Source organism: Ursus maritimus, unplaced genomic scaffold (genome assembly GCF_017311325.1).
Source record: "Ursus maritimus isolate PB19 unplaced genomic scaffold, ASM1731132v1 scaffold_4, whole genome shotgun sequence".
Taxonomy (NCBI): Eukaryota; Metazoa; Chordata; class Mammalia; order Carnivora; family Ursidae; genus Ursus; species Ursus maritimus.
In genome coordinates, this window is record NW_024426552.1 from 10135070 (window position 1) to 10156883 (window position 21814).

The window sequence follows — 21814 nt, forward strand, 5'->3', positions numbered from 1 at the left end:
CGTTAGTCACCATACAGCACATCCCTAGTTTTTGATGTAAAGTTCCATGATTCATTACTTGCTCTAACACCCAGTGCTCCATCCAATTCATCTCAAAAGTTAACTCTATAGAAAATATGGCAACATTTCTAAATTTCGCAAAATATTTTGATAGTATCTCTGTCCTATTGCTCAAGATCTAAAATCTTTTTTTTTTTTTTCGTGTTTTGGTTTGGGTTCTTTTGTTTTGTTTTTAACCTCTTGGTCTCAGAGTGCAGAGCGAAGCGACGAGCCCGGGGAGAAGTTAACAGCGCAGGAACGCTCGAGTTTCTAGAGAGTGTGCAGCACGGCTCCCATAAGGAGGATCTTGGCCATACTAACTTCTTCCACTTCCAGTTTTACTAGAGAGGAGACAGGTTAGGAAGCGAAGCGGGGAGGACACGTAGAGGGAAGAGTTTGGTGTTTCCTTTCAAGCTCACTATTATTTCAGAAGTGTCAACATTGTTCCAGAAACTCTGCTTTTAGGCCACAGTTTCTATCTCCCCCGTGCCAGCAGCACGCAGCACCCCCTAAATGCGTGTGTGATGGGCTGACCCGGTAGAAGGGGCCCCGAGGTTGGAGGAAGAGGGGTCACAGGCCAGAGGCAGGAATTAGAGGAGAGCGTCTCTGCGGCCTTCCCCTTCCCCAAACCTCTCCTGGTCCCCTTCCTTCTGTTTCCTGTCCTGCGCCAGATCACGGGCTTTCTCACTTCCCTGCTGTTGGACTCCCCACCCCAGCAGAGTGGCACCTCTGAGCCCCCCAGTGGGGCAAAGCGCTGGGAGCAGATATGGAGCCTGGTTGTATAGTTCTGACCCCCGGGGGGTGCTCCGAGGGGGTGCTCCGAGGGGGTGGTGCTCTGGGAGAATTCTGTCTCTTAGGTGGGGAGTGCAAGTCCACAGATACACAGCCCTACCGAGTCTGGGTTCCTTTGTTCTACACACCTAGGCGCGGGCTGCAGACAGATGAGCTTCAAGGTCCAGGTGTTGGAACACAGCTTCAAATAATTCTCAGTGTTCAAAATTCTGAAAAGCGGGTCCACACGGAGGGTGGGACAGGGGAGTTCTAAAAGGTAGGCAAGACGGAGAGAGGAAGCCAAGTATAGAAAGCCATACCTACACGTAGGGTTACCCCAAGGGGCAGGGAAGAGATAGAGACACCAAGAGAGGGTTACTTCCTAAGTGGCCTTCGCTGTAAACCACGGCCCGTGGCGATACAGGACAGCGCAGAAATTACAGCATGGGTACAATTTACATCTCCAGTTCCCTCCCAGAAAGTTACAGTCTTTCTTCCAAAGAAGTTAAGTGGCCAACAGAATTGTAATACTTATTTTGCAATTAGGAAAAAAGAGGATTTGAATGCATTACTCATGCTACCATTTTGAGTTGACCAAAACCCATGCGAAACGAGTTCTCAGGCCATTCCGTTCCACCCTCTGTGGTCAGAGCCGAAAGGGCCGGGAAGTCTCTGCTGGGAAGGGTGGGGCTTGGTGGGGAGGGCCCATGGGGACACGCTGGCCGGGGGGCTCCGGAGCCGGCCCCCCGCCCCTCGCCTCACCCGGGCCGCCTTCCGAGCATCGGCCCTTGTTGACTTCGGCTACTGGTCAAGTTTCCTTTGGAGCCCCGGAGGCCCGGGTGCTGGCCGCTGCGCTGACTCATGCCTTCCCGGACTTCCTGACACCCTGTTCACGGGCCTGTCTGGAGCTCGAAGCCACTCTGTGGCAGGGTGTCGCAATTCCAGCCAGGAAACCAAACTAACCGCCCCAGAGTTTGGCTGAGGCGTCCGAGGGTGCGAGAGCAGAGGCTCCCGGGCAGGATGGAGGCTGGAAGTTCATGCCAATGTTTTTGGTTATTTTCTCTTCCTTTCTTGTTTTTTTTTTTTCTTTTCTTTTCTTTCTAGTTTTCTTGAGATACAGCTGACATACAACACTGGTTTGGTTTGACGTGACTTACATATATGGTGAAACGGTGGCCATGGTCCCATCCTCTCATACAGATACACACACACACACACACACACACACACACCCAAACAAAAACAAACAAAAAAACCCACACCAGTGCTAACTTTTTTAGGTCAACCTATATGCCTTGACCAATTCATCTACAAGCATAAAAATATCAATATACATGTACAAAAGCTACGGATACAAAACGCTTCATTGTGTCCTCACCAACGTAAGAAGACGATCGATCATTTCATTTCGTCTACATCGTGAGGAAATGTCTTATCCTTCCCCCAAGGTTGTGACATTTCTTCAAAGAATATTTCTAATTTTTTTTTAAGAAAAATCTGAATGGCGCTGCCTGGGTTGCTCCATGGGTTAAGCGTCTGCCTTCCATTCGGGTCATGATCTCAGGGTCCTGGGATCGAGTCCCGCATCGGGCTCCCTGGTCAGTGGGGAGTCTGTTTCTCCCTCTGACCCTCTCCTGCTTGTGCTTGCTCTTTCTCTCTCACACAGTCTCTCTCTCAAATAAATAAATAAAATCTTAAAGAAAAAAAAAGAAAAGAAAAATCTGAATGGCAATAGTGAAGAAACTTTTGTTTCTCCTGGTTGCTCTGGAACCAGTCAGCGATCTGATGATTGCCGAAATGACCATTTCCCACGTCTCCTACCATCTCGGCCCTCTGGAGCTCTCTCCTGGGGCGCAGGGAGCCCTTGAGACCGTTTGGCGTATCACCAACCATCTCAGAGGGAGCAGGACTTCCGCCAAAGCCATGTGCCTGACTTCAAAGGATATGACACAAAGCAGCTTTCAGGGAAATTAGGAAGTGGGGAATCTCAGTGATTGGTGTGGAAGAAGTTAGAGCGTTGCATTTATTCCGGGTCTTTCCCCCTGCCCCCCCAATTCCTCAGTCACCATGTGTGTCTAGAGACAAGCGAATAGACCCATCTTCTCCTCCAAGCCTGCTGGGGATCAGAGAGGGGGTGTTTGACCAGTGAAGGCGTCTCAGGTGGAAAGTTACTGAGGCATAGCTGTTTGATCCCAGAATTGCTTCTCTCTCCAAAATGGCTCTATTTTAAAATAGTGATTTCTATCATCCCATGATTAATAGTACGTTGTGTTTTATATTACCTTGTTCTGCGGCTGAGTCACCTTGCCTGCATTTAAGAGTATCCATGTTTATGGTCGGGGGGCGGGGGGAATCTAAGGCTTACATATTAGGTCTGGAAAGTTTGCCTTGGGGCATCTCGGAGGCTCAGTTGGTTGAGCCTTCTGCTCAGGTCATGATCCCGCTGTCCTGGGATCGAGCCCCACGTCCTCTTCCTGGTCAGCGGAAAGCCTGCTTCTCCCTCTCCCTCTCCCTCTGCTGCAACCCCTGCTTGTGCTCTCTCTCTCTTGAATAAATAAATAAATAAAATCTGAGAGAAAGAAAGAAAGAAAGAAAGAAAGGAGGGAAGGAAGGAAGGAAGGAAGGAAGGTTGCCTTTTCTTCTTCCTGGAAGTTTTGAAAGCTCCTGAAATGGGCTCCACGCACCTTTCTCAGAGAAGCCACCTGAGAAGCACCCCACGGGTGACGGCATCTGCCAGACCAGAGGCATGTCCGGTGCCTGGCACCCCACTCGGGTGCTCCCCAAAGGCCCCCCAGACTCTCTTCCTGGCAGGGCAGGAGAGTGGCCCTTTCGGGGAACTGCCCGCTTTGCTGCCAGCTCAGGCTGGGGAACGGGCCCAGGGGAGTCTCTGCTCTTTCTGAGGTCTGGGCAGAGTGCCTGTCCAGTCATCCTTTTCATTGCCGGCCCGCGATGGAGAAAGTAGACTTGGACGGCCAGTCTGGCCCCAAGGTAAGCTGTCCCCAGCCCGGCCGGCCAAGGACCGCCTGAGTCCGAGCCCTGCCTGGACCACCACACGAACATTCATGTGAATGTGTGATGCTGGACACGGACAAAGGACATCACCGTTCAGTGTGGCTTTTTGTTTTTATGTATAATGTTTCATTTCGTGAAACCTCTGTATCCTTTGAGAAGGAGAATTTTCCTCCTCTCCCGCTCTCAGAAATCATCACTTGTTTGTTTAGGGGCTGATTCATTGTCCCCCAGAATGCTAAGTTCCTGGATACAGAGACTGTGGCCAACCTCTTTGCCTGTCGCACCCCCGGGGCCTCGAATAGCACCTGGCTCATGTTCCCCTAGAGGCCCCATTTGTTAAAAAGGAAAATTGAGGCCCTGGGAGGCTGCTTTCGGCCTTCGTGAAGTCCAGCTGCCCGGCCTGTGCCCCGGGCTCCTGTCTCGTGCCCAGCACCGTGTCCCTCCCAAAATGCCATGTCACGAAGGAACTGGCAGGCCTTGCCGTGTGTGAGCAGCCTGGAAATCTCCCACCACGCCCGTCACCGGGCAGAACTTCCAGGGACAGCAGGCCTGCTGGCCCTCTCCCCTTGTCGTGGGAAAGGGTGGGGCCACCACCGCCCCCAGAGAAACCGCTCCCTCGGCTCTCTGCGCGGGACTGTGTTCCGCTCCTGCGGCTGCTGTAACACGTGAGCACTAACGGGGTGGCTGAAATCAACAGACATTTGTTTCTCTCTCACGGTGCCAGATGCCAGGAGTCTGAAATCAAGCAGGGCCACCCCACCTCCGAAGGCTTGAGGGGAGACTCCTTGCGTGCCTCTTTCTAGCTTCTGCTGGTCGCCAGCAATGGCATTCCCTGGCTTCGGGCTGCATCCCGGGGCTGTCTCTGCCCACGACCGCGGCCGTCTTTCTTCCCTCTGTGTGTCTCTGTTTCTCTTCTCGTAAGGACGCCGGTCCCTGGATTCAGAGCTAGTATGACCCCATCGTATCTAGTTACTTCTGCAAAAACCCTCTATCCAAAGAAGTTCATGCTCGGAGTTTCTGCCTGGGCGTGAATTTTGGGAGACGCCAGTCGACCCAGTTCAGGCCGTAAGGACACAGGAGGTACTCTCCCATTCACCACTTATCAGCTGTGTGACCTCAGGCAGTCACGTAACCTCTTGGTACATCTAATTTCCTCACCTGCAAAATAAGAATGGTAGTAACCCTGCCTGATTGGGCTAAAGGCACTGATATCGGTGATGCACTCAGAATGGCAACTGGCACATGATGAGAGCTATGTAATCGGGTTAGATAAAGTAAGTGTCCATAGATGCTTCACAGAGGTCAGTGGATAGCCCCGTCATCAAGGACCCCAGCGGGGGTGACAGGCAAGGGAACTAACCCCCAGCGCTAGCCAGGAAGCATAGGATGGGACACCCAACCCGTCCCAGGAGGTGATGGCAGATGGGACCACTCTCTATCTAGGAGAATTTAGTGAAGGGAAGAGGTAAGGGCGTGTTCAAGGACCTGGAGGCAGGAAGGGACCTGGCATATTCAGAAAATGCCCAGTCGGTCTGGATGGCAAAGCCCAAGGCAAGGATGCAGCTGGGATATGAGGGGAGAGACAGGTGAGGTGGAATCACAGGGCCCAAGCCTGTGACTTGGGCTTGACAGAGCCCAGGGAAGCCTCCAAGGTCACTTCTAGCTCTCAACTGTCTTAGTCCGTTTGGCCTTCTGTCACAGAAATACCATAGATTGGGTACTGTGCATGAACACCAGACATTTATTTCTCACCATTCTGGAAGCTGGGAAGTCCAGGATCCAGGTGCTGACAGAGTCAGCGTCTAGTGAGACTCTTCTTCCTGGTTCAGAGCTGATTGTCTTCTTATTGAAACCTCACAGGGTAGAAGGGGCAAGGGAGCTCTCTGGGGTCTCTTTTATAGGGGCACTAATCCCATTCGTGAGGGCTCCACCTTCAGGACCTGATCACCTCCCAAAGGCCCCACCTCCATATACCATCCCATTGGGCATCAGGAACTAACATGACTTTGGGGGCAAGGAACGCAAACGTTCAGTCTATGGCGTCAGCGGTTCCCTAAACTCCTGGCTGGCCAGCATGCCCCAGTGTTCTCTTGAACTGTCCAGCCCTGCGAGCAGAGATGTGAGTTACCCAAGGCGTTCTGACCCCAAATGAAGCACAGTGCTGATACGTCCTATGACAAAGTTGCTGAGCTTCTGTTCATTTCTATGGAAAATGTCAACAAAAATCCGTCCCTTGGATGGAGCCACGGGAAACTGAGTCTCACCATCTTGAAAGCTTTTGACTAAAACCCATCCTTCCAATCTACCCCGATGACTAGACCTATCCTATTTGCTGATTTTTCCCCAGTGTAGCAAACACCTGCTCCTTGTTCTCTTTGACAAGACGCCTAGACACACAGGTGACCCAGTATGACACATGCAGCTCTACCATTCCAAAGATTCCTGCTCATACCCGGGGAGGTTTCCAGAAGGAATCACCTTGTCTACAAGCCTCCCATGGTTAGTAGGGTCCAGATCTTACTTACATCACAAGTAAATTCATGGTAGAGTTTCTGGTTGAAGAAAGGATCTTTCTCCCCCGACCTACTGACGCTTCACCCTGATGCATTTTCCCATCTGGTCCTTCCAGATAGTCGGGGTTCTCCAAATGAAAGTGACGTAAAGAGCACCTTCTCAGGAAGGGAGCTGTTCAGTAAAAAAGCAAAGAGATAGAACCTCAGAATCCCAAGTTAGTCCTTAAACAGAAAAATAAATCCTAGAGTCATAGCTGAGAGCAGGAAATGACCCTAGCAATTCTAAAAAATAGCTCATTTACCACATTTCCACACCGAGCTGGGTGTTCTGTGCATGTCATTCCGTTTCCTCCTGCTGCCACCCTCCGAGCAGGACCCCCAAGAGATGAGGAGGTCGAGGCAGAGAAAGGTTAAGTAATCTGGTGTCTGAACGCATATCCAGGGATCCACCCCTGCCCATTCTGTGGATGTGGCTGGTGGGGCCCAGGGAGTCTCCAGGGTGTGCAGAAGGGAAAGCAGCCTGTTACACCCTGAACCCTGAGGTTTCCCTTGCACCACTGCCTATAGCAAGCCAAAGAGCACAGTGAGAACTCATTAGACATTTCCATTTTTACAGCACAAAGACGTTTAAATTATGCCAGAACAGACATGCCTAGAGCCCACAGACCTCCCTACTTTTCCCTGAAGCTACACCGGGTGGATTTGGTGTCTTTCAAGTTAGGCTGGGTAGGGAGAGTCCAGAGAGAAAGGGATCATCCTCAGAGTGGCCTAAACAGTCTGGACTGGGAGAAAGTACATGAATCGAGGGGCACATCACGCCAAGCAGCTGCACGAGGGGGTGATTTCAGAAGCCTGGGAAAGCCCTCACCCAAGACAAGTACCTTCCTCTCTCACTGACCTTCTAGCACAGCCTCAGGCCTTAATCTTCAAGTTTAGGTACACTCTAAGAAGGCAGCTCTCCCAGGGAAGCGTAAACTGTTAGTCATTTACACTTTAGTACGAACTAAGTAAGCGGCTGCCCCAAATAAGGTCGAGTGCAAAGGTCAGTATAAGGAGACCTTACAGCACCAAAGACGGATGTTCTAGGTCTCCCCACTTACTTGAACCCACACCTGTTGGTCCCACTCCCTTTTGAGGTTCTAGGAGCCCCAGAGCCTGGATAGACACCCCCTGGTCTCCTTCCCAGGGGCTCACAGCTGCCCTGCCCACTAGTAGCTACTGTATCAGAATCCACCAACTGTTAACCATCACATGCAGGGTGTTGCATCTGGGACAAGATTAGGGCAGGAGAGAAGGCCACCCAAATAATAATCATAATAAGTGGAATCACTACCCAGCTTTGCAGTTAGCGGATGGGCAGGGGAGGACTGATGCAAGCAGCGAGCAGAACTAACAGGTGTGGTGGCCCAGAGGACATGCAATGTGCTAGGGCAGGCTCAGGGCAGGCTTCTTGGCAGAGGGAACATCTAGGAAATTTGGGTAGATGGAAGTGAAAAGACAGGCGCTTGTAGCCGAAGGAAGAAATGTGAGTGCTCGCGGCACAGTTTTTGCAAGTACTCAGTGATGCTGTAGCTCAGAGAACAGCATGGGCCAGGGCTGAACACAGGGTGGCTGGACCTGGGCCACCCCCTTCCCTGGGGAGTGCACTGCGCCGGCCCATCTGAGCTCATGGCCCACAGGAGCAGCCCCAGGAACGGCGGTACAGCGCGAGACTGCCTTCCTCATGCTCCGGGAAGAGAGTAGCCCCAGTCTCTGTCTCTGTGCACGCCTGTGTCCTCCCGGCTGTGTCACGAAGGCATTGCTGATGCCAGGAAAGGAGGGACCGTCCCAGCCCACGGGGGCTCCTGGGCTTCTGTGGACATATTTAGCCCCCCACTTAGCTGGTGCCTGACATGGTGCAGGGAAACGGGATATCTAAGGCATTCTGCGACCAGCTTCCGTGGGTGCCCACCCTCACTTGTCTGTATTAAAGGTTACTTAGACACGCACGAGTGATTTCACACGCTGTGCCTCCTCCGAGCCCCACACCACCCTGCAAGGGAAAAAAGGCCCAGCAGGAATCGCCTAGATTCCTAAAGTCTCCTGGAGTCTCTGTGACTTGCCCAGGGCCCCTCGGGCACTCGAGGTGGGAGCTGGTCCTCTGTCTGGGTCTCCTGGCCTCACACAGGACTCTTCTCCTGGGAGCAAGCCTGCCACGAAGGTAGCACTTCCCAGGCCCCCCGAGACATCTTGCTTTTTCTTTTCTTTTTCTCTTCCCAAGAGTGTTTCGGGTTCTGCCCAGTCCTGCTTCTGCAGAGAGCTATAACCGTTTCTCATTTCCATATTCTTTGGTGTGCTCCTCGCCAGGATGAGATAGTCTTTTTTTCCTTTTCAGTTTTATGAGAATTTTTTCAGTGATGTCAGACTTCAAAGGAAGCCTCCCACCATAAAGATCACCACCAGACTCACACTGTGATTCTTTCCCATTCCTGCGGCGGAAGGACAGTGGTGCTAACACATGTCTCATCTCCCCTTGATGGCAGCCTCTCCGGAGTGATTTCCAAAGCCCCTCACTTTCTCTTTTGGGCCCTGAAATAGTGTGTCAGGAATCCACCACTCCTTTCCAAGCCAGGAAGCTGAGCTCCTGATGCCCTCATTTGTCACCGCCGTCCTGGGCTCCCTAATCTGTGTCCCCTGCCCCGTGTCAGCACTGGGTCCTCCCCCCCAACACGTCTGGCTTTCCTCAGGAACTCTCCAAATGCCCCTGTTCTCGCTAAGTCACTGAAGCCAGGCCACGAGGCAGCCGAGCGAGATTTAATTGACTCTTTGGGCAGTGATTCACAGAACAAAGCCTGACTGTCTGACCTGAAAACCACACAGTGGGGAGTTTAGAAAACGTCGGCATAGTCAAAACAACATCCCTGGGGCGGTCATTGATTGAAGTTCAAAGGAGCAAAGATGTAAGTCAGAACATTGTAATGACAAGGGCGGGCCGAAGAAATACATAGACCTGGACATGAAGCCTTTTGGGACAAGGCTTTAAATCTCGCCGGTTACATTGGGACAGGCTCCAGCGGCAACGTGGCCTCCTGGGAGAAGCTTCCAGCTGGGCAGTGAAGAACTTAGTCATCAGGGTCAGAAGACTGTATTGGTTTCCTAGGGCTGCTGTAACAAGTTCTCACAAACAGGATGGCTTAAAACAACAGAACTGTGTGGTCTCAGTTCTAGAGGCTGGAAGTCCGCGGTGAAAGTGTCGGCAGAGCCATGCCCCCACCCCAGGTCCTAGGGAAGAATCCCTCCTTGCTTCTGGTGGCTTCTGGCAATCCTTGACACCCCTTGGATTGTAGCTGCAGCACCCCAAGCTCTGTCCCTGTCTTCCCGTGACACTCTCCCTGTGTCTTTGTGTGTCTTCTCCTCTTCTTACGAAGACACGGTCATCAGACTTAGAGCCCTCCTTAATCTGGTATGACTCAAACTACTCACATCCACAAAGACCTTCTTTCCAAATAGGTCGCATTCTGAGATTCCAGGTAGACTGGAATATTTGGGGGACACTCTAGGGACCACATCTCATTTGCTGTTTCTCCCACATCACCTTCTGCCCCAGCTTGTGGAATTAGTCATTCCTGGCCTTGAATTTGCAACCACACACAACAAAATCTCTGTGCGTGATGTTGAATCTTGACCTCTCAACTTTCATGGTTGAGAAAACAAATGGTGCCCGTCTGTGACGCACGGCTAGGCAGGGTTTGATGAAAAGAGCGTTGAAAGTTAATGTGGAGCGGGCTAGAAAGTGAAACACTGGGCAGCATCCAAGGGCATAAATTATCAGCGTAAAGGTCAAACAGGTATCTCCGAGAGATCACCAAACACATTTTGGAGTAGGGACGCAGGATGGGAGTGAAGTACAGTTGGCCTTCAAGTGTTTTAATGCTCGCCATAGGCTGCCGGCTTTCCAAGTGAAAACGGTACCATCGCCACGATCTCACATTCTGGAATGTTCCTCCATTCACAGCTTCTGCTCCTTTCAGTCTACCATCCCCACCCCTACTGACTGCACTTGCCACCTTCATGGTGACCCCAGATGCCCCTGGGCACTTCTGCTTTCAAGCCAGAACCCTCGATAATCGTCCCCCCATAATGGGCCTGACCCTAGGCTCTGTCACACCAATAGCCTGTAACTCCTCACCCCCAGCAACCTTATGGCAAGCACTGTGGTGGGGTCATGGGGAAATACAGGGCTTTCAACCTCATATTCATATGAAATTCCCTCTGCCCTTCAGCTGAGTTCTAAGTTCCTTGCGGCCACTACGGGTCACACAGAATGACTGCTGCAAGTCACCTCCCTTGTACACACCCTACAACTTACTTTCTCTGCTTTTATGCTCAGGATTCTAAGCTTTGTTGGAATCACAAAGCCACTTGGACGCAAATTATTTTATTCTAACCCCTGCATTCAGTGCCCAATTTCTCCATGCAAAACACACTACCGAGATCTACCTCGAAGAGCTGTTCCCGGCCCGACCGTAGGTTCCAGATAGTCTCTCCTCTGGGAAGACCCCCCCCCTTGTATTCTTGAGAAGAGTAGCGAGTACTGAGGAGAGCACGTGTTCACTTCTTCCTGAGACGCTGTCTAGCTGTGCCCTTACCTGCCTTCTTTCTGAGGAATACTGTATGTTCTCCGCCTCTTTCCAGAGATGAGGCAGGTCATGTGCTCCCCTCTCAAACCACCCTACTCCCTCTGGAACCTACTATGCCAGCTCCTCATCCAACCCTCTTCCTTCTCAGCTCTCCTCCACTCTTGGTCCCACTCCACCCACTGTGACTCTTGTCTTAAGATGCCTTTCTTGTCCACTCAGAAATTTCTTCTCCTCTTCCTGTTGCCCACACTTCCTTTGGAACAGTGGGTTACAAACCGTCTCTCCTCCACAGCACACCAAAGAGTTGTAGCCACTGCGACGGTCTCCTCCACAGATAAGTTACGTGGTAGACTGTGTAACTCTGGGGTTCTTAGCACTTTCCTCCCTTCTCTCTGCCCTCCTGTGGGACACTCTGGTACACAACGATACACTGAAATTGAGCTAACTTATTTGCTCAATACTCTAGGCCATCTTACTCTTCAAAAGAAAATTATCCCACCCCTTGGCCCTGTTTCCTCACACGGTGGTGATTTCTTGTCTCTTATTATTACCACTCTTTCCACAATTCCTTCTCTGCTACTCTTCCCTCTCCTTTACCAAAGATGTGTCCTAGACACTGTTCTAGACTCTCTCCTCTTTCAGTTCCACCTTTTCTCCTTTGGGAATCTCCCCACTCCTGCCCTGAACACTGTAGGCCCACAATGAGCAACGTTGGCCCACCAGGTAAGCCCATCTCAGAGCTGTGGTGGGTCTACAACTGGCTTCTGAACACATCCATCAAGACATCACCTCAAGAAACCTCAAGGCAAATGTGTCGTATATTGAATTCACCCTCTTTTCTCAGACTTTCCACCTTTCCTCTTTCTGGCAATGGCACCACCAGCCCTTAGTCACCAGGGCTAAACCCTCAGAATTGACTTTGATGCCCCCAGCCTTCACCCCCACATCCTCTGGAACCTGCTATGTCAGCTCTAGGTTCTGTGTATCCCATCTCTATCCAGTTTTAAAACCTGCTAGTTATCCAGGAACCAGGTTTGTTGGAGACCCAGAACACAAGAGAGATTCTGTGAGTGAGATCAGTGAAGAGATTGTGTACCACTACGTTTATTGTAATTAGTATTGATTTTATATCCAGAAGGCATGTGGCATGCTATGGGATGTTTTGATAAGCAAATAATTCAACATGTTGATAACAACTTGTCAGAAAGTGAAAGCTATTCATTATTAATAGGAGTACTTTTATTGTAGTATTTAGTAGTACTAGTAGTAAATTTTAAGTAGCTTTTTTTCTACCCCATCTGTAAAACTCTATCAAGAGTTTTAGAGAAATAAATGCCAATGATTCTGGAAAGAATGACTCATTCAGTATTTTAGCTTAGCACTGCCTACGATTCACACCATCACTAGAGCTTCTAATACTTAACCTTTCTAGAAGCCATATTGAGATAAAGGACCTATGCGTAGGGTGGGATTTGGGTGTCCAATACGGCCTTAATCCTCCAAAAATTCTAGCTCATTCACTCGCTGGTTGAGAACATCTACATTGAGCACCTTCTCCCTTTGCAGCCTGACATCTGTGAGCTGGGAGAAAGAACCACAGAGGACATCGAACTAGGTGCTCAGAATGTTCCTGAAGAACACGTTCCTTGGGAAAGAGCATAGAGTGTACTAGACTTTGGCAACAGGCCAATCTGGTTTCGAATCTTGGTTCTACCACCTTTTGACTGTGAGATCTTGGGAAAGGACTTAACTTCTCCGAATTCATGTCATATATTTTTAAATGGAGATATTATCAATTTTTTCCCATGAGTTAATTCTTTTAGTCATAAAGAAGAAAAACCTGACAATGAGGCTAAGAGTCTAGTGGATGGTAGCTTTTGCAATTTGATTTCTCTCTCTCTCTCTCTCTCTCTCTCACACACACACACACACACACACACACACATACACACACACACTAATATCTTCTGATTTTATAATTGAGCCTTGGGATGACCTTGGACTCTCATAAGAGCTGCACTTGCATCAATAGTAAACCTTCTTCACCTCACATCTGATATCAATGGCGGTTCCATGGGAACACTGGATTTAAAAGTCGGTCCTGAAAAGAATTCTCTATACCTAACACATGGCGAAAGATATTTTTCGAATCTTTGATAGGAAAAGGGATAGCATTTTATAGTTCTAATGATTCCAGAAGATGAACACAAACGTGCGTGTGGTAAAGGAAATGGAACAAGGCACTGAATGGTCGCTGGATAAAACGAAGCACTTTCTGTCTGTAGGTCTGTCTTCCGCATGGCCACATACTAATGAATGCACCCAGCGAACTGCGGGCAAGGAACACGTCAGCCTCGTGTTACGGCTATGTGTTCACCAGCTGTTCTAAGACCCCTCCTTTCAGACTTTTGTTCAAGCAACAGAAAGGTTTGAGGGGGGGACTCCCCACTGTGCTGATGGCAATGACCTACAGATACTAAAAACACAGGTCTCTGAACCATTTGGTTGCTAAGGAAATAGACACAGCCATTGTGAAACTTAAGGCCGTGTTTGGTGGCTTGAAATACCTAAATGATCAAACCAAATGCATCAAATGAGTTACCAAGTCAAATCCACTGCAAAAAATCAGTTATTAATATAGCAGGAAATATATTTTTCTGAATTCTAAGGGCCATACGGATCCAAAGATTTGTCAAATCTAGTCATTTTTAAACCTATAAATAATGCAATGTTAGACGCCGAATTAACAATGAAATCTTTTTCAGACTCTCAAATACACTTCTAGGAAAAAAAATAATAATCCATTCGCAGGTGAGCTAAGAGGATCCACACAGAATCTCTCCCTGGGTGTCAGGTCCAAGGGCTCCAGATTTTCATTTGTTTGTTTCTGATTGTTTAATGAGAAGTTTGAGTAGTACTGTTAGAGATTTTCACATCCGATTTTCGGTGGGAGATCAGAAGAGTATTACCATGTCTCCATTATCCTAAACAACAACAGACTGATCATTTTGTCACCACCAGATTCAGTGTGTGGCCTAGGTTTGTGTAGCCAGAGCAAGGGCTTTAAGAGCAGGCGAGTGTCTATTTTGTTTCACATCAGATTGCTGTTGAAGTCAAGGAACTCAAACCCTGCTCCCCAGGGAATGTACAACTTTCTCATAGTGAGCCCCTCAGCTGCTCCTGCTCTTACCGGGGGCCACAAACTCTTCATCTTCCTCTTCGATATTTTACCCTCTTGATCATTTTAAGTCAACAATCCATGACTGACGGTTTTGCTGATAAAGTACCTTTATAATGATAGAGTTGCTACTTAAACTTCCGCCTCCATCTTCTCTAAGTTGGTGACCTAATTGTAGCCGATTCTTCCACTAGAAATATTCACTTGTTAACCTCAAGTGATTTCTGGGCATGGCTGAAATAAAACAAATTGCTTTTTAAGGTTACGATTCCAGATTCTGTGTCTTATTTTCCATTGCTTCTTGTCCATTTTTCCATGTAGGTTTTATCTGCTACTTATAAACCATGAAAAACAAATTATTCCATTCAAATCTTTGGAAAGGGCTGTTCGCTGGCACAAAATCGCCTTGTCTGATACTTTTTCTCGTTTTGAATTTCTGGAAGGGAAATCCTCCTTATGAGGAGACTTAACTTTCCATCGGTAATGGGGAAAACTGCTTCTCTCGGGATCGTGGAGGTAGCTTTAAAGCAGAAAACTCAGCAGAAATAAAAATCCACGTAACTTGTTTCTATCCAAGTCTGTTTCTTTAGTGATATTGATCCCTCTTCTGCCTGTGACACAGGAAAAAAGGAAGGGCGACGTTGCAAAAAGTGTGAGGCGGAGCTGTAGGGCACGCTTCGGAAATTGTTTCAGTTGTGTGCCATTTGAATGCCACCCTTATACCTTGAAACAATATACCCACCCCCTCGAATCGCCCAAGGCACAATCCCCCATCTCCAGTCCACGAGTGGCTCACATTACCTGCTGTCTGTGGATCCGCAACGGTGGTCGGGCTGATGCCCAGTATCCCAGAAATCTTAATTATTTTTTTTAAGATTTTATTTATTTATTTGACTGAGAGAGACAGAGAGAAAGAGAGCACAAGCAGTGGGGGAGAGGCAGAGGGAGAAGCAGCTTCCCCGCTGCACAAGGAGCCTGATGAGGGACTCGATCTGAGGACCCTGAGATCATGACCTGAGCCAAAGGCAGATGTTCAACCAACTGAGCCACCCGGGTGCCCCCAGAGATCTTAATTATTAATAGCATTTCCGTTCAAGCCAAAAAGTGTCCTGTTTTGATGATAAATTAGAGGATCCCCGACTCTGAGTGACTTCTCCTAGGTGTTGGCAAGGTGCCTTATTTAGAAAGCAAACTATAAAGCTACATGGTTTCAGAGAACTTAGTCCACTGTTATATGAGACTGACACGCAGAGAGGTTCCCCCTCTCGCTCTTCGGTGACAAAGCCAGGATCAAAGCCATATCACAGATCTTCATAAAGCACTTACTGTCAAGCCAGACACTCTTCGAAGTTCTTTATGTAAGTTGACTCATCCGACCTGGGGGGTAGTCGTTATCTTCATCCCATCTCCCAGCAAGTACGTCTGCCCCAGGCCACGCACCAGAGAAAGGCAGAGCTGTGCTTGGAGCCAGCAACCCGGTTCTAGAGTCTGGTGAGTTCCACATACCACACTGCTTTGCAGAGCCAGCATTTCTGACTCTTGGTCCTGCTCTTTGTTCTACATTATGCTACTTTTGGACCAAGGAGAGAAGAGCTGGTTAGTGAAAATTTAGCTTTTCAAAGCTGGTATTTTTACAGTACTAGGAGCCGCATCCCAGTGCTACTAAATGCACTTAGAAACAGATATGACATAGACTTGCCAGATAATGCATATGTTTCAGGGAAGGTAATCAAAATCTCGAGCAACAGATACAGCGCGGGTAACGAGCCCTCAGGAAGGAAGACGGCAATAAAATGACCAATCTGGCCACCCCCAGACAGATCGGCTAAATCACGGTCTGGTCGTTTTTACATTAACGTTTGTTTGTCCGGACCTGCCTGAATGATTCCATAGATGGCTCCAAATTATGTGTGTGCTTATAGACTTCTCTTGGCAGACCACCTGGTAAAGCACCCATGGAAAGATTTTCCTTAATAAATATTGTTTGATGGTGATTATAGAGCGTGCTTGCAATGACCTCTGAGTTGCAAACCTATGCAACAAACAAACAAATGCATTGGCCGTAAAGACCATGACTTAGAGGAAAAACTGAAGAGTCTACAACATAGAAAGTTGGGAGCGAAGCCTAAAATCTTTCTCTCATTCCATGGGCTGTGTGGGTCACAGGTGTTCTTCTAGAAGCTGGTCCTGGGCATATATGCAGCACCTTTGAGACGCCACAGCTCCCAGTCAGGCCATGCATGGCTGGAGCCCTTGGTGCCCAGAGCCTCCTGGAGAGAGTGAAAACCACCACGGAGCTCTACTCTCTCCAATTCAAGAGAGAACCGTCCGTCTCCTAAAGGACGGGAGGAGCCTATCTGGCCCAGGATGAACCAAGGTGCTGTTTTTGCATGAGAACTGGCAGAGGAGACTCCACAGTCCCCGAAAAAATCCTTTTTTATTCAGGTGGCTTAGGAAGACTTCCTCAGTGTCCGAAAAAGGAGCCTTGAAGCATACAGAGGTTTAAATAATAAGGCGGCCCGCAGGTTATCAGCAGAACTGGCAGAAACATCGGACAATCCGTTAATAAGCCTCCACAGCTGTCCTTCAGTATTGTCGTTTCCTTCCCCTGGGCGGGGGAGCAGCGGATGTTGAAGCGGTGGTAGACAAGTCAAAACACAACAACAAAAACTAAACAAGAAAAAAACCACTTTTCAGTAAAGTAATAGTCTCCAAGTGAGATCTTGTTATTCCAGTAAAAATAGAATCCTCAAGTTAAACAATACTTTTTTGCTCCTGGGAAACTACAAATAACAACACACTAAAACTCGGCTTTTTTTTTTTTTTTTCATATATTCAGGGGTGGTAAAAGGGGAGGAAAGGCGTTTGTTTCTTTTCTCGTCATAAAACAGCATCCCCATTCATTTCCCCCACAAGGACCGTTGCATTTTTTAAAAATTTTTTATTATGTTATGTTAGTCACCATACAGTACATCATTAGTTTCTGATGTAAAGTTCCATGATTCATTGTTTGCGTATAACACCCAGTGCACCATGCAATACGTGCCCTCCTTACTACCCATCACCAGCCTATCCCAGTCCCCCACCCCCCTCCTCTCTGAAGCCCTCAGTTTGTTTCCCAGAGTCCATAGTCTCTCATGGTTCATTCCCCCTTCTGCTTACCCCCCCTTCATTCTTCCCTTCCTTCTCCTACCGATCTCCCTGCTATTTCTTATGTTCCATAAATGAGTGAAACCACATGATAATTGTCTTTCTCTGCTTGACTTATTTCACTTAGCATAATCTCCTCCAGTGCCATCCATGTTGCTGTAAATGTTGGGTAATCATTCTTTCTGATGGCTGAGCAATATTCCATTGTATATATGAACCACAGCTTCTTTATCCACTGCATTTTGAGTTCTGTGGAAAACCAGCCTAGAAGCAGCACCCTCATACTCATCAATGGAAAGGAAGGCATTGTGGTAGAATTTCTGGAAGGTTGTTCCTTGGGCATAAAGACATGGGACATTCTTCAAGCAATAGACATATCCAACAAAAAAATTTTTTTAAAAATCTATATGCTCAACCATTCTAATCTTTTACATTGTTGATGATTGTATTTTTAAATCATTGTAATTGAGATTTATCCAAATAATATCTATCTAATTGGATACAATGAATATTCTCACAGCTATCACATAAAGAAACATCACCATTATGAGTGAGGGAGGTTGGAAGAACTAATCCCAGGGCTTCAGAAGTATAATATATTGATGATCACCTGCATGTTTTGTTTTGTGCCATCTACATAGAGCATTCTCTCGACTTTTCTACTGCCATCACTTGGCAGAGTGCATAGTAACAAAAATGATAATAAAAATTATTTTATAGGAAGAACTGGTAGCCAGAAGGAAATGTGATACACCAACGTGTTGTTGACCATGATGCTCTGACAAGATTGTCCTTCCTGATAGTTCCTAGGTTTTCTGCGTCATCTCTGCATCTAACTTCCCAGGTGGCATCTCTGTTGATGGTCAGCCTATTGGGTTTAGAGGTGGTATCTGTCCTCCCTTTCTGTGACACAGACTTCACCAGACATTAGGGCTTCTATTGTGTCTATCAAAACAGCAGGGGTGCCTGGGTGGCTCAGTCGGTTAGGCATCTGCCTTGGGCTCAGGTCATGATCCTGGCGTCCTGGGGTCAAGCCCCACACTGGGCTCCCTGCTCAGTGGGGAGTCTGCCTCCCCCTCTGCCCCTGCTTGTATTCTCTCTCTCACTCGCTCTCTCTCTCTCAAATAAAGAAATAAAATCTTAAAAAAAAAATAGCATGCCAAAGCAAGCTTGGGTCTATATCATGCATTCCCATTGAGGGCGATATTGTGCCCAAGAGGACAAAAATTGGTTCTCGGGGGGTGAAAAATCTTTTTTTTTTTTAAGAAACTAGTCATTTTTTTTTTAAGATTTTATTTATTCATTTGACAGAGAGACAGCCAGTGAGAGAGGGAACACAAGCAGGGGGAGTGGGAGAGGAAGAAGCAGGCTCCCAGCAGAAGAGCCTGACATGGGGCTCGATCCCAGAACGCTGGGATCACGCCCTGAACCGAAAGCAGATGCGTAACGACTGCGCCACCCAGGCGCCCCTGAAAAATCTTTGATATCACAATGGCTTGTGGCTCTCCAAAACTCAATCCTACTTGACAAAATCTTATCCCTTAGTCTTTCATTTCTGTCATGAAGGAGAATTTAAATTTAATTTGTTTTTTCTCCTGGGCAGGTGGGAAAGTAGGGACTGACAATGAAAAAAAGAGCCCATATATTTGGGGGAATTTTTCCATTTGGGAAAGTAGGCGGTTGAGAGTATACTCGTGGAAGATATGTGCTAATAATTCTAACTTCAAAATTCAAGCAAGAGCTTGATATATATTATTCTGTAATTTCAAGTATACCTCTCATTGTTGAGCTCAAACAGCATAGGGATGATTAGTTTTTCTTCACTGTCTTTTTTTAAAGGCCAATTACTGCATTTTTTTTTATCCTCATCTGAATTTCCAATGAGACACAACTTTCAGAATTAAATCCCGGGCTTTTGCTTGCATTTTACCCTTATTTTTGTCAGTTCTCAACTCAAAAATATTCAACGACTTCCTTCTGCAGGTAGAATACAACTCATTGGTCATAAAACAGAGACCTTCCAAGATTTACTCCCAACCTCTCTTTCCAAAGTTATTTTCCTCAATTCTCCTTTATAAACGTCCCTCCAATCAACAAAACTCTCATTTTTGTGCTTCTACCCGCCCTGTTTCACCACTATGACTTTTTCCCCTTCCTCCCTCCCAACTCCACACCCACCAGCTCTGAAGCATCCCTAATGCTAGTTTCCACAAAGATTTGTTTTGAAGTTTATTGACTTATAATTGACATACAACACTATGTACGTTTAAAGTGTACAATCCCCCGGTTGGAAGTGATCTCCCCTCTCCTCTGAACGCCTACAACTGGCCATCTGGACAGGTCTTATGGCACTTCATGCTTTCTACTACATACTACGATTCTCCCTACATGCTGGATATTTTGGTTCCTTCTCCAAGTTAAAAGCTCCTGAAAGGCAGAACTTTGGTCTGATTTCTAGACAACATGGTATAATAGAAAGCGCTAGAGAAAGACCTTGAGAACCTTTTCGTCTCCCACTTGCCGGTTGCCTCTACCTAGTATTACCCTTGCTTGCTTCCCACTTGCTTTTGGTTATCCGATCACTGTGAGCCTAGTTTCTTCATCTGTAAAGTATGATGATATTGAACTCAAGTTGGAAGAGGTAAGTCTGGTCTCAAAATGGAAGGCCATGATCCAAAGGAACCAGAGCAGTTGAGAAAACTCTTTATTGGTGGTTTGAGCTTTGAAACTACAGGTGATAGCTTAAGAGAACATTTTGAAAAAAGGCGGCACACTTACAGATTGTGTGGTGATGAGAGGCCCCCCCAAAAAATGTTCCAGGGGTCTGGGTTTTGTGACTTAATCTCGTGTCGAAGAGGTGAATGCAGCAATGTGTACCCAAGACACACAAGGTTGATGGGTGTGTGGTGGAACCGAAGAGAACTGTTTCTAGACAGGATTCCGTAAAGCCTGGTGCCCACCTAGCAGTGAGAACGATTTTGGTCAGTGGCATTAAAGAAGACGCAGAAGAATCTAATTTGAGAGACTTACTCTGAAAAGTACGGCAAGATTGAAACCATAGAAGTCATGGAAGGCAGGCAGAGTGGAAAAAAGAGACTTGCTTTTGTAACTTTTGAGGATCACGAAACGGTTGACAAAATTGTTGTTTAGGGGTGCCTGGGTGGCTCAGTCGGCTAAGCGTCCAACTCTTGATTTCAGCCGAGGTTATGATCTCAGAGTTGTGAGATCAAATCCCACGTCAGACTCTGTACTGGGCATGGATCCTGCTTAAGATTCTCTCTCTCCCTCTCTCCTTCCATCCCTTCTCCCTTGCCCTCTCCAAAGCAAAACAAAACAAAACAAACTGTTGTTCAGAAGTACTACGTTATTGATGGGCATAGCTGTGAAGTGAAAAAAGCCCTTTCTAAAGAAGGAAGGCAGTTGCTGGATCACAAAGACATCACGGAGGTGGATCTGGCAACTTTATGGGCCTGTTGGAACTTTGGTGGAAGAGGACGCTCTGGTGATGGAGATGGGGGTAGCAGAGGTAGTTACGGGAGAGGCGATAGTGGATATGATGGATTTGGAGGTGATGGTGGCAACCATGATGGTGGTCCTGGTTCAAGTAGTAGAGGAGGCTATGGTGGTGGTGGACCAGGAGATGGAAACCAAGGAGGCAGATATGGTGGCGATGGAGGGTATGAGGTTTACAACAAAGGAGGACATTTTGGACACAGCTATGGTGGTGGTGGAAACTATAATGATTTTGGAAATTACAGTGGACAGCAGCAATCAAATTATGGACCCATGAAGGGGGGCAGTGTTGGTGGAAGAAGCTCGGGCAGTCCCTATGGTGGTGGTTATGGATCTGGTGGTGGAAGTGGTGGATACGGTAGCAGAAGTTTCTAAAAAAAAAAAAAAAAATCAGAGTAAAGGGGCTACAGTTCTTAGCAAGAGAGAGAGTGAGGAGTTGCCAGGAAAGCTGCAGGTTACTTTGAGGCAGTTGTCCCAAATGCATTAGAGGAACTGTAAAAATCTGCCACAGAAAGAAGGATGATGCACAGTCAGAAAAGTTACTGCAGCTTAAACAGGAAACCCTCCTTGCTCAGGACTGTCATAGGCCATAGTTTGTAAAAACGTGCAGCTACTGATTAATGCAATGTAGGGTCAATTACATGTACATTCCTGAGGTCTTTCATCTGTTGTAACTTTGTCTTTTTCTCTTTCTCTTCATTACATCAGTTATTTGCCCTGGAAATGGTGGTGGTAATACCAGGAATAAAAAAATTAAGGAATTTTTAACTTCTAAAGAAATATTATGATATATTGTGAGATTTTAATAAGTTAAAGTATCCAACACAGCGTAAATGCTTAAAGCATGCTAAATAAATCCATGCATCTGTATTGTCACAGTTCGTTGTTTAAAATATTTTCTCCAAAAGTTTTAACGGTTGACCTGAAGACACAGATTGGGTAATGGGTCTATTAAAACAAAAACAAAATAGCAAAATTGGCTTTGCTATTTTTTTTTTTTTTGTACAGTGTTAGTAGTT

At 47.3% G+C, this 21814-nt stretch overlaps 1 protein-coding gene and 1 pseudogene across 4 annotated transcripts in view; both read left to right on the forward strand.

Moving 5' to 3' along the window:
* The window catches only part of RUNX1 (RUNX family transcription factor 1), a 242891-nt gene that overhangs the window by 50836 nt on the left and 170241 nt on the right, over positions 1-21814 (forward strand). The gene's annotated exons all lie outside the window — the stretch shown is intronic.
* On the forward strand, positions 18784-21615 carry LOC103673135 (annotated as a pseudogene).